Source organism: Alosa alosa, chromosome 11 (genome assembly GCF_017589495.1).
Source record: "Alosa alosa isolate M-15738 ecotype Scorff River chromosome 11, AALO_Geno_1.1, whole genome shotgun sequence".
In the NCBI taxonomy this organism is placed as follows: domain Eukaryota; kingdom Metazoa; phylum Chordata; class Actinopteri; order Clupeiformes; family Clupeidae; genus Alosa; species Alosa alosa.
In genome coordinates this window covers 12,506,773-12,519,950 of record NC_063199.1, presented here as the reverse complement: position 1 = coordinate 12,519,950, position 13,178 = coordinate 12,506,773, and positions in this window count along the sequence as shown.

Below are 13,178 nucleotides of genomic sequence, written 5' to 3'. Positions count from 1 at the left end.
ACCAAACTTTCCCGACCTGAGCCTCTCTGTTTCTTGGAGGTTTTTTTTTTCCTGAGAAGTGCTTAAGCCTATCAGGGCCAGATAAAGAGAGGGAATTTTTAATATGCACTCTTCTGGGGAACACTTGTCTTTTGCATAATAATACTTTTCTCTGCCTATGTGCCAAAAAGATGTAGTGTAGAAAATATGCTATATACTGTTCTGGTATATACTTTTCATACAAATTCACATGAAACTCCACACTGAAGATCCACTGGCCACATTTTACCTATGTATACTATAGTCTACTACATGATTCAACTATATGTAAAACATCTCTTCTTGGATAATTTGCACATTGTTTGCATTCAAAAGTATGCTGGTGAAACATACAATTATTTTAAATAAAATGATTTTTTCCTTTTCTTCTAAATCCCCCCTGACACAGCGACACACACATACTTCTACCATTAATATGCACTTTTAGTTTGTCATAAGCATTATAATAGAGGCCTACCAATCAGTACCCATAATCCCCAGACCACTGGACCACACACCATGGACTCAACATACATCATTGTCTGGGTCAAATTAGCCAGTCCAGAAAATACCTTAGGACAAAAATGTAAAATCATTGCACAGAAACACAGGCCACAAAGTCTTTATGAAAACTTTTTACAAGGTCCAGCCACCCCTCCCTCAGGTGCACCACTGCCTTGCTCTGTAATTTAGTATCATCAACACCCTCATCCATTTTCACATCAACTGTTACACACACTGAAACATATCATGGCTCATTTAAGTGCATCCAAAGACCAACAATGCAAACAGTATTTATTTATTTATTTGTACTTACTTTTTTGTGTGGAGTGTGTGTGTGTGTGTGTGTGTGGGGGGGGTTGGGTTATGTAATCCCAAAACACAACACTGAAGTTATTCAAAGCAATTAATAATCCTGAATTTTGACAACTGCATCTTAAGTCTAAGAAAGTCTCAGGGAAAACCTGTATACTCAGTATTCTGCCTAGTAACCTGACAATCTCTCTGTGGTGTTGATGGACACCAGAAATTTGGGGTCAAGCTTGAGAAGAGGCTTTTGGGGAGAAGCAGGAGGGAGAGAAGGGGGAAGGAACGAGGGGAGAGGAACGAGGGGAAAGAGTAGGAGTTGTGGGTGGGGGGATAGCTGGCGCCAGCGTCTGCCGATCCCCACATGCCTAGGGAAGATTTAGTGCCAAATCGGGGTTTGTTGGGGGGGAGGGCAGAGCATGAGCCCATTGGGGGCTGTGAATGCAGGGCCGTTCACGGTGCATTTCACGCCTGATTGATCAGAGGGTGCCAGGCCGGCCCCTCGCGACAGCTGCAAGGTCCGCTGGCCGGCCGGCACAAAGGCGGCACAGCACCGCACACAAGAATGGCTGACAGCCTGTTGTTAACAACGGGCAACTGTGTGAGGTATGTATATCAGGGCGCTAAATACTGGCAGTGTTAATCAAGCGGCAAAGAAATGCCTCCCTCCCTCCCTCCTTATCTTCCTCCCTCTGTTTCCTGCACAACTGTGCCGGGGCTTTCACCTCTCACAGCTTACTTCTTCACAGACAAACTCTCTCTGTCTTTATCGGAATTCCTGGTTTTTCTATAAACAAGGAACCCAAAAGAGAGAAATTTCTGTCTAAGAAGATATGCCCAATCACAGCCACCCATGGTTGGCATTACTCTCTGTACCAGGAAGTAGCCATCGAAGGACATTTACTGCAGAGGCTTTTACAAGAGCAAACTTTACAAGTTCGCAGAAACCTGCGGCAAAACTTCTGTTCTGCATGTTTACGCGCATTTTTGCCATTTGGGCATCAGCTTATGGAGATGGCACTGAAAGAGTTGACGTGTGCAAATGCCACTCCACAAAACTTTGACCTTGACCTGCTCCTCTGTGGTAAACACGAGGCGTGCCAGAGGAATGTGTGGTTTGCTGAGTCTTTAGACGAAAGGGGAAATCAGCCACACAGCTTCTGTAGGCTTCAGGCCGGGCTCAGCTTCACATTCTCCTGTGAGCAGCACTGTCAGTGTGGAGCCGAGGGAGGGAGGGAGGGGGAGGGAGCTAGAGGGGCAGCAGGGTGAGTGCCAGCCAGCATCTACTCTACTCTACTCTACAGCACATGGTAGCCACCCAAACAATAATAACAGTTAACCATCTCAAATATTTTTGTTGGATGAAATATACTACAATACAAGTTTAATTTGCAGTTATGTTTTTGAAGATCATAGCAATTGGGATATGGAGTGTTTTCTCAATCCAAGATGCCATTCACTTGTTTCCTATGACCTCATATATATGAAAAAATGACTTCATATCACACCACACCATAAACCTGGGTTTCAAGTTTGATGATATACAGAACGACTGAATGACTGTGTTACAATTAAAGGAATGTGTTTACAGTATATCCAAACAAGAAAGTTCAGCATCCTAGAGATCTCTCTACATGACCAACACAACCAGTTTCATTCACACACTCTTTCAGTCCATTTACATTTTCGACATGTCGAGCAGATAACACTGATCTGGTATTTGTGCTTATCTTCATGCTCCATGGGGCCTCAGGAAGTCCGCTGTCTTCTTAGCCAAAACCAAATAGCACAATTGTGATTGAAATCAGTTCTCACACATTCCCTGCTCTGTTATGTGACTTTATCGTCCCTACATGCAGTGAACCGAAGGGAAAAAAACATTATCAAACATGATGCCACCACACTAGTAGGCTGTAGGTACAGGACTGTCTGACATATATTTCACAGTGTTTTCCACACATGATATGCCTTTACAGCATCCCATAGACAGGCCCCACATGATGTGCACTCAACAGCACCTTTATCTTCCCATTGGATGTAAACACTTGAATGCAAAAAAAAAAAACAGTGTTACAACAAATTAGTAGAGCTCGCCTCTGGAGTTATCTACCATGACCCAGAAACTGTCCGGCCCAAGATTTGACCCCCTGACACCCCGTAACCTCTAATCCCCAAGGCTGTCAGGGAAAGTTCCAGAGACTGATTGAGGCTGATGGTCACTAGCTGAGAGGTGAAGTGGACCGCAACCAAATCGCCCCGAGACCTCCGCAGACTGTGGTCATGTTTGGCTCCGCTCCAAGAATAACCTGTGACCCTTGAGGCTTGAACAGTTATTCAGGCTGCATAGATTCAGTCAGCGTGCCGAAAATTTCCCACTGAAAGCTCAGTACGTTAGAAATAATCAAATTATTGTGTTAGTCCGACTTAAAGTCAGGACTTTTAAAAATCCTGTAAACATGTTAGTCCGACTAAAATCGTACTAAATCAAATATCTCATAGTCGGACCAATACACCCAGATAATGTGGTTGGTAGTCAAATTATTCCTGCATGTATAATTCAGTTGGACCCATAATGGCTTAGCACATGCACATGCTCCAAAAGTCTCTTCTCTGCCTTTGACCCAGAAGTAACAGAAGAAGCGTTGTCACCTGCCTTCAGATAACACCACAACCACAAGGGATAGCATGCATCTAATTTGTAAAGCAAATCAGGCATCACGTATGAAATGTACAAAGCTATAAAGTTGTCCAATTCACATTGGCAATACTATGAGGACCGACTGACTAATGTAACTCAGGTTATCATTAGTATTACATGACTGTAAATGGGTCTTAGTTGTTAAAGTACGGCTCAAGGTTTACTTTAGCTATGTAAAATACATTTTCCTGCCTCATCATTAGCACCCAGCCTCACCTGAGTACTTATCATCCAGCTTCACTTCCACATCCATAATCAATCATAATCTGCACCTGCTAACAGCTTATCATTCCCTCACCTGTTCTAGCACCACCTCTATACAAACTTGGACTTTGTATCACACATCAAATCAAGTTACATGAGGCAACCATTTTGTATATATATATTGTATATAACTGTTTTGAGACCTGTCTTTTGTTGCTGTTTCTCTGCAAGTAGGCTGTGCAAGTATTTTGTGCCTGGCTAAGACATTAAAACTTGGCGTTTGTGTCTGGTCATCCACTAAAACCTTTACAAGGTCAGGCATTGTTTTTGTTTGGTTTTTAAATTGTATAATTTTCTTCTTTTTGGCACAGTTTTGTTTAGGTTATGGCATATATCCAGTGTAATATTAGAAGAATATCACAAATGTTCACATTGCATTCAAATTCTATCAATCTCTTAGCCTGCTTTCAGTTTGGGTAGCCTACTCTCCATTGAAATGTTTCATAATGGGCATAAAGTTAAACTTTGCGTTAACTTAAAGGGACACCAGGCAACGTTTTCGTGTTAATTAATCATCTTCGTAAATCGGTATATGGTTAAATGACTCATTACGGGGCTCTCTCGCCCACCCCTACTGCCTGTAGGAAGAATATCCCACTTGCAAGTTCGGTGTATCGTACCCGCCGACCGAAGCAGGATCAGTTTACAGCACAGAGGCAGGCTAACGAAACGCTAGAGATTGTTGCAAATGTGTGTATAATGGCAGAGCCGGCGAAGCAGCAAAAACCCTTGACGGAAGACGCAAAGAAAAGGAAAAGAGCTTCAGACCGAGCGAGGGGGAGTTTCGTAGAGAAAAAGCATCAGGCTTGCCTGGTGTCCCTTTAACTAAATCATTGGCCCAGCCTAACCAATCACATTTATCATCATTCACATTCCTCATGTTACTTCCTATTTTGTTAGGAAAAAAGTTTGCACACTCCTTGGTACTCTTTTGTTGAGTTTATTTTCTCATTTGGCACATGACGTTTCGACCTTGCGGTCTTCCTCAGATTCACTCAGTGAATAAACTCATCTCCTCTGCTGTTTACTTCCCTAATGCTGTTGTTGTGTTTTTTGACACATCTGCAATTTTTTTTCCCACACATGCATAATGCAGCCTTGCTGCGTACCTTAGTGAGGCAATCAAAGCTGTGTTGGTAATAAGAATGAAAACATGGATATCTGCAGCCTCTTTAACAATGTCTGACATGACTGGACTTGTTTGAGAAAGGTTCTGGAAAATGCACTTTTAAAACAAGGAGGAGGGGGAGCACTTTTGTTATTGTTCTTATGGTACCGTACACAGATTCAATAATTGTTTAGCTTTATTTCCAGAATGAAAACAACAATATGTTAAGTCTTAAGCATTGTGGCGATGGTATTGACACATTTGCTCCCTGTGGTAAATATACGTATGTAATACAGTATTTTTGCTTTCCTAAGGAAAGGTTACAACAATTTTTTGAGACAACCACTTACATTGACACAACAAAAGTTACTTTTATTTTTCAGCTCCTATCACAAGAACAAGTATACTTCTAGATGAAAGGGAAGACGGAAAAAGAATGCAGTTTACATAGTTTGCTCCTGAATGCACACATTCCATGCCTCAGTCCCAGCCATCCCAGGGAATGAAGGGCTCTTTACACCCTCTCTTCAACACTTACAGTACAGAGCAGCAACTGAAGCTTGTCATGTGAGAGGGCTAAATATGTTGAATCACCTCCAAAGCCAAAAGGTTGAGGGTTTGAGTGAGAGTGAGTGAGTGAGTGAGAGAGAGAGAGAGAGAGAGAGGTGGGGGGCATCATTCACCAAGACTGGGGACATTGTGCTGCTGCTGTGGGAAACTGGGAAAACTTCCTCCTCAAGTGATTACCAGGAAACTTAAGATGCCATATCAGTGACCCTTCTCACTTTTACCTCATGAGCACAAATATGCAGGGTGTGCTGTATTCTGCCCCAGGAGATAGGTTACAGGAGCGCTGTTGCTGTCTCTCTCTCTGTCTCTCTCTCTCTCTCTCTCTCTCTCTCTGTGAGTGTTTGCAATTTATAGGCAATGGAAATCTCAATGGCTCCATTACAATTTATGCTAGATCATCAAAAGAGTCTTTCTTAGACTCTGGGACTTCCCTCTTTTATTCACCAGTGCCATTACTTCTGCAGTACTTTCCTCATTAACGCCAGACATCTTGATATGGTCATATGCTGGATCCTTACAGATAAACATACACTTACTGTATCTGAGTGGATCATGGTAACAACAGGGTTGAGTTAGCCTTTAGTTAAAAGATGGATACCCTTTGTGAAAAACATTATCTGCTCATCCCTCCCTGCCTCCTTCGACCCCCTCCAATTTGCTTACAGAGCCAACAGGTCTACAGAGAATGCCATCTCAAACCTCATGCACACCACCTTAACTCACCTGGAGGAAGGGAATGGGAATTATGTGAGGATGCTGTTCATTCAACACGATAGTACCTCTCACCTTGGTCACAAAGATGACGGCCTTAGGACTGAACACCACCCTGTGTCACTGGATATTTGACTTTCTCACCAACCGTTCACAAGTGGTTAGAGTGGGGGGTCTGACATCTGACACATTAACCATCAGCACTGGTGCTCCCCAAGGCTGTGTTTTGAGTCCACTGCTGTACAACATCTACACACATGACTGTAAAGCCAACAGTAGTCATACCTCCATCATCAAGTTTGCAGATGACTCTACTTGCTCACCAACTAAAACGCCAGTCCGCATCCCGTCTCATACCACAAGTAGCAGATGAACAAGGTAATTTGATTTCAGATCCCAAACACATTAACGATAGATTTGTCTCCCATTTCATTTCACTTTATACTTTCCTACAGACACCTCTCCAATGTTTGCCTTTTTGAACAACATGGAAGCCCCTTCTCTTGACCAATCTGTTGTATCCACACTTGAACAAAATTCACAAATTGGAGAGGTCATTGAAGCCATTAAGGTCATGCAAAATAGCAAAACTCCAGGCATGGATGGATACCCTACAGAGTTCTATAAAAAGTTTAGAGACCAGATTGCACCTCTCCTCTTGAAAGTTTTTACTGAATCGCTAAATAATGGTTCCACTTTCTCTCAAGCATCCATCTCACTTCTTCTCAAGAAAGATAAAGACCCTACCCACTGTGGATCCTACCGTCCGATATCTCTCTTGAACGTAGATGCTAAGATCCTGGCTAAAGTGCTGGCCCGCCGCTTGGAGGATCGACTTCCAAAAATTATTTCTAAGGATCAAACAGGGTTCATTAAAGGACGACACTCATTTTCGAATATACGCCGCCTCATTGATATAGCCTATGCAAAAAATACAGGTTGTTTGCCTGAAGCAGTAATTTCTCTAGATGCAGAGAAGGCATTCGATCGTGTTGAATGGCAGTATTTATTTGCAGCTTTGGAAAAATTTGGCTTTGGTGTTAATTTCATTTCATGGATTAAGCTCTTATATAAGGCTCCCCAGGCGTGCGTTCAAACCAATAATTTGCGGTCATCTTTTTTCCCCTTGACTAGAGGCACAAGACAGGGTTGCCCACTTTCCCCACTTCTATTTGCCATTGCGATTGAACCACTAGCCATTGCCCTACGAACCACAACTGCGTTTCAGGGTATAATAAGAGGGGAATAGAACACAGGGTTTCCCTATATGCCGATGACTTGTTGCTATATGTCAGCCATCCAACCACCTGTGCTTCCAAATTTGTGTCTATCCTTGAGGAGTTTGGGACCTTTTCTGGATACAAACTCAATTTGCAGAAAAGTGAGCGTTTCCAACTTACTTCTCTGGTGCCCTCTGGGTTGACGCCCTCCTTCCCCTTTCATCTTTCTGATTCTGGTTTCAAATACTTAGGAAATACTATTACGAAATCCTTCACCTCGCTCCAATCATCAAATTTCACAGTATTAGTTAATCAAGTGAAGGGGGACTTTAAAAGATGGTCTGCTCTGCCTGCTTTCTTTGTCAGGCCGTATAAATGGAGTGAAGATGACTGTGCTTCCAAAGTTTTTATACTTATTTCAATGTTTACCCCTATTTCTTACTAAATATTTTTTTTCAGTCAATCAGTCAATTAGTGAACTCATTTATCTGGGACAATAAAGCCCCTAGAGTTAAGAAAGATCTTCTTCAAAGACAACGTAGTGACATCCTATAGTGCTCTCCACTCTTAAGATTTGGAACCAATTTCGCTCTCATTACAAATTTGTTTCTGCCTCTATCCTTGGCCCCATTCACAATAACCACCTATTCCTTCCCTCCACTATGGATCTGTCTTTTATGGAGTGGTGGAAGAGGGGTATTTATTCTTTTCAAGACCTTTACAATTCTAACGTCCTAGACAGTTATGACAATTTACAGAGACTTCATAACCTCCCCAGACAATTGTTTTTTCAATACCTTCAAATACGACATTATCTCAAGATCTGCTACCCTTCCTTCCCCACCCTACCAGCACGTGAAGCCTGGGAGGAGTTAACTCTTATAGAGCCAGGAAAAGGAGTGATTTCTGTATTGTATCAGAAAATAATCTCTTTGGAAAACCACAGCCTAGCCAGGATTCGGTCTAGCTGGGAGGACGAGCTGGGAGTTGATCTGGGAGAGTATTGGGAAGATGCACTAATGAGAGTCAACTCATCTTCATCCTGTGCCCGCTTGGCACTTATTCAGTTTAAAGTGCTACACAGAGCACACTACAGTAAAGCCAAGCTAGCAGAAATATATCCAGGAGCTGATGCAAGCTGTAGCAGGTGTTCTTTTTCCCCAGCTGATCTCACACACTCGTTTTGGTCCTGTCCTTCCCTTGAATAATATTGGTCAGGAGTATTCTACATTTTATCTGAAGCTCTCAATATATCCATCGAACCGAACCCCTTGATTGCTATATTTGGTACTCCCTCAGAAACAGTTACTAGAGCTCAGTCTGATGTTATCGCATTCACCTTGCATTTTCACTTTGTTTATTTTTTTGAGAATGTGCAGTGTCAAATGCTTAACTCCTACTTTGATGCTATGACTTACTATGGTTATTATCAGTACTATTACGGCATTTCAATGATCCCTTGATGTGCCCCCATTTATTTTTTTCTTTCTCCTTTCTTATTATTTTAATTTACAGGTATATGTTATTTTATTTTCAATTTTACTTTAGTTTTTGTAGTGTTGTAATGCTAGTTCAAGGCATTTTGGTGAACAATGTTTGCAAATGAAAAAAAAAAGGAAAAATGGAAATTACTATTTTTCTCTACAGATGCATTTTATTCTGTGTACTGTATTTCCTGCAATTTCCATCAATAAACAGATTTGTAAAAAAAAAAAAAAAAAAGTTTGCTGATGACACAGTGATCTTGGGCCTGATTAGTAACAACAATGAACAGCTCTACTTGGATCAGGTTGATGAGGTGGCACAGTGGTGTCAATCTAACAGCTTGACACTGAATGTCAATAAAACCAAGGAAATGGTAGTGGATTACAGAAGGCAGCAGCAGAACTACAGTTACACCCCACTGATGATCAGTGGGCAACCTGTAGAGAGAGTCACAAGTTTTAAATACCTTGGTGTCCACATTACTGAAGACTTAACATGGACTGTTAACACTCAATATGTTCTGAAGAAGTCCAGACAACGACTCTACTTCCTTCGTCAGCTAAGGAAATTCAAAGTTTCTACATCCATCATGAAAGCCTTCTACACTTCAGCGGTTGAGAGTGTTCTAACTGGTAGCATCATCACCTGGTATGGGAACTCCACAGTTAGAGATTGTAGTACTCTGCAGAGAGTAGTGCGCTCAGCTGAACATACTATAAGAACTCAACTCCCTGCTCTACAAGATATCTATTCCAGAAGAGTACTCCTAAGAGCCCAAAAGATTCTGAAGGACTCTTCTCATCCTAACAATGGATTATTCCTACTGCTGAAATCAAGAAGACGTCTATGTAGTCACAAAGCCAGAACTGAGAGACTCAGGAGAAGTTTTTATCCCCAGGCCATCAGAACTCTGAACTCACACTATACTGACTTTGCACTCATTCACTCCTCAGCACTCATGACCCCCACACACACACACACACCTACATTTACATCCCTCTCCCGATGCTACAGACCTTTTATTTATTTTCTTATTTCATCAACGTCAAAACACACACACACACACACACACTTCAACCACATTACACTGGATTCCACCCTCACAAACTTTTACCAGTTTGTTGACTGCCCAACTAGGAAAAACAGGACAATAGATCTCATGTATGCAAACGTGAGGGATGCTTACAGTGCCACCCCCCTTCCCCCACTGGGGAAGTCGGACCATAACCTCATTCATTTGCAGCCAATGTACAAGCCAAAAGTTCAGAGGCTACCAGTTGCCACGCGCACCTTCAGGAAGTGGACACCGGAAGCGGATGAGGCTTTGAGAGACTGCTTTGAGTCCACTGACTGGAGGACTGGAGTGTGCTACTGAATGGAGAGGATTATCTGAACTTCTGTATGGACATTGTTGTTCCCACAAGGACTGTACGCTGCTTTCCAAATAACAAGCCTTGGATAACCAGTAATGTCAAGACCCTTCTCAATAGGAAAAAGATGGCGTTTAAGGAGGGGGACATGGCGGAGCAGAGGCGAGTACAGGGGGAACTCAAGATTAAGCTGAAAGAGGCTAAGGATGACTACAGAAGGAAGATGGAACAGAAGCTGCAAGATAACAACATGAAGGAGGTGTGGGACTGTATGAAATCTATCACTGGCCTTAAGAAGAGCAGCAGCTCTGTGGAGGGAGACCTGGACAGGCCGAACCAGCTTAACCACTTTTACAACAGGTTCGATTGCCCATCCCCCAGCCCCCACCCCACCTCATTACCAGTGCAACACTCACCCCCACCATCATTGGATATTGCACCCTCCCCCCACATGGCGACCCACTTTTAACAAAGAGGTGACAACGACCTCAGTCAACAGCCATCAGACACACAGACCTCAGATGCTACCCCCCTCCCCTCCCTTCCCCCCCTCCATCATCACTGCTGATCAGGCTATCGCACCTCTCCCCCACATGGTGACCACGAGCAGTGCGGCAACTATGGCTTCAGCCAATGGCCATCAGTCTCTAGCCACACGACAACCCTCACAGAAGCACCCCTCCTCCTCCTCACCCTCCACTCCCCTCATCCCCCCCATCATTTCAGCGGACCAAGTAAGTTATCTTTTAAAAAACTCCATCCTCGTAAGGCAGCCGGGCCTGACAGACTGTGTCCAAGGCTGCTCAAGGCCTGTGCTGCTGAACTGGGGGAGCCACTGAAGCACATCTTCAACTGGAGTCTACGTCTCGGACAAGTTCCAACACTGAAGAAGACATCATGTCTCACCCCCGTTCCCAAGAAACCACACCCCATCGAGCTTAATGACTTCAGGCCTGTCGCTCTAACATCACATGTGATGAAAACAATGGAGCGGCTGGTCTTAGGTATGCTCAGACCCCAGGTACGCCATGCACTAGACCCGTTACAGTTTGCATACCAGGAGAAAGTGGGCATGGACGATGCCATCACTTATCTTCTACACAGGACACATTCTCACCTAGACAAGGGGAAAAGTGCTGTGAGAATCATGTTCTTTGATTTCTCAAGTGCTTTTAACACCATCTAACCCCTCAGACTGGGAGACAAACTCTTGCAGATGGGTGTGGACGCTCACCTGGTAACCTGGATTACAGATTACCTGACCGAGCGACCACAGTTCATCAGACTGAAGAACTGCCTCTCTGACACTGTGATCAGCAGCACCGGAGCGCCACAGGGAACTGTGCTCTCTCCAGTCCTGTTCACCCTGTACACATCTGACTTCTGCTACAACACGAGTCATGCCACATGCAGAAGTTTTCTGATGATACTGCAATTGTGGGGAGTATCAGGGACGAGCAAGAGGAGGAGTACAGGAGCCTGGTGGAGGACTTTGTGCAGTTGTGCAAACTCAATCACCTTCAACTAAACACTTCAAAGACCAAGGAGATGGTGGTGGATTTCTGAAGGTCTAAGCCCGCTCTGCTACCAGTCTCCATTGATGGGGTCAATGTGGAGGTGGTAAGCACCTACAAGTATCTGGGTCTCCACCTGGACAATAAACTGGACTGGTCAGCCAACACTGATGTACTCCCTACAAGAAAGGACAGAGCAGGCTGTACTTCCTGAGGAGGCTCGCGGTCCTTCAATGTGTGCAGCAAGCTCCTCAGGATGTTCTGTCAGTCTGTTGTGGCCAGCCCTCTTCTATGCAGTGGTATGCTGGGGAGGAAGCACAAAGAAGAAGGATGCTGGGCTTAATTTGACAGGCTAGTAAGGAAGGCTGGCTCTGTAGTGGGAGCTGAACTGGAGTGCATCACTTCAATATCTGACAAAAAGACCCTAAACAAACTGATCAACATCTTGGACAATGAATGTCATCCGCTCTACAGCACTATCAAAAACCAAAAGAGCTTGATCAGCTGGAGACTTCGCTCACTGCCACGCACAACTGAAAGGCTGAGGAAGTCATTTGTTCCTAGGGCCATTGAACTGTTCAATGCCTCACTAAAGGGAAGAGGAGAGATAGACTTCTCTGCTTAGTCTGTCTGCCTCTCCACCCTCTCCATGTCAATGTTTTTTGAGTACTGACTGCCCACTACTGCTTACTACTGTTTTACTACTGTTTTACTATTGTACACAGCCTAATGTTTTCACTACTGTTTTACTGCTACACTGTTTTTCATGCTATATTAGCACACAAGATCAATGGCTGCGGTCAGGCTTCTGATACAATACTGAATGAATGAATGGCTATAACCCTATTACCTCAACCTGTTCTTGCACTGAAATAGTTTTTTATTTTACCTTGTCTACATTACACTTTACTCTCCTATTTGTCTATATTATTTATGCTGGTCTCTAGACCTTACTCTTCCACTGTTGCCCTGTTGGACTAATGTTGGACTACTTTTTGCACCTTCACCATGACACTCACTCCCTTTAGCACCTCACCAGTCCCGGCCCTGTCACTACAAGCGTCTTATGCTTGATTTCCCTCAAGCACATTGGACTTTCCTAATTTAACTTATATAGTGTATTTAGTATTTAGTTTTGTTAGTTTTCTTATCTGTCTTATCTTTTACTGTCTTTATTGTACAGTGGAGTTTAGTTATATGTTTATACTTATACTTATGTTTACCATTTCTGCTGTAAGTGCATGTTGTGTGTTATGTCTGTATGCTACTGAGACCCTTGAATTTCCCCTTGAGGATCAATAAAGTGTCTATCTATCTATCTATCTATCTATCTACACACACATATCTGACTTTCTCCAACTTTTGCACATCTCCATAGAACTTTTTATTTATTATTTTGGATTTCTCCTCCAT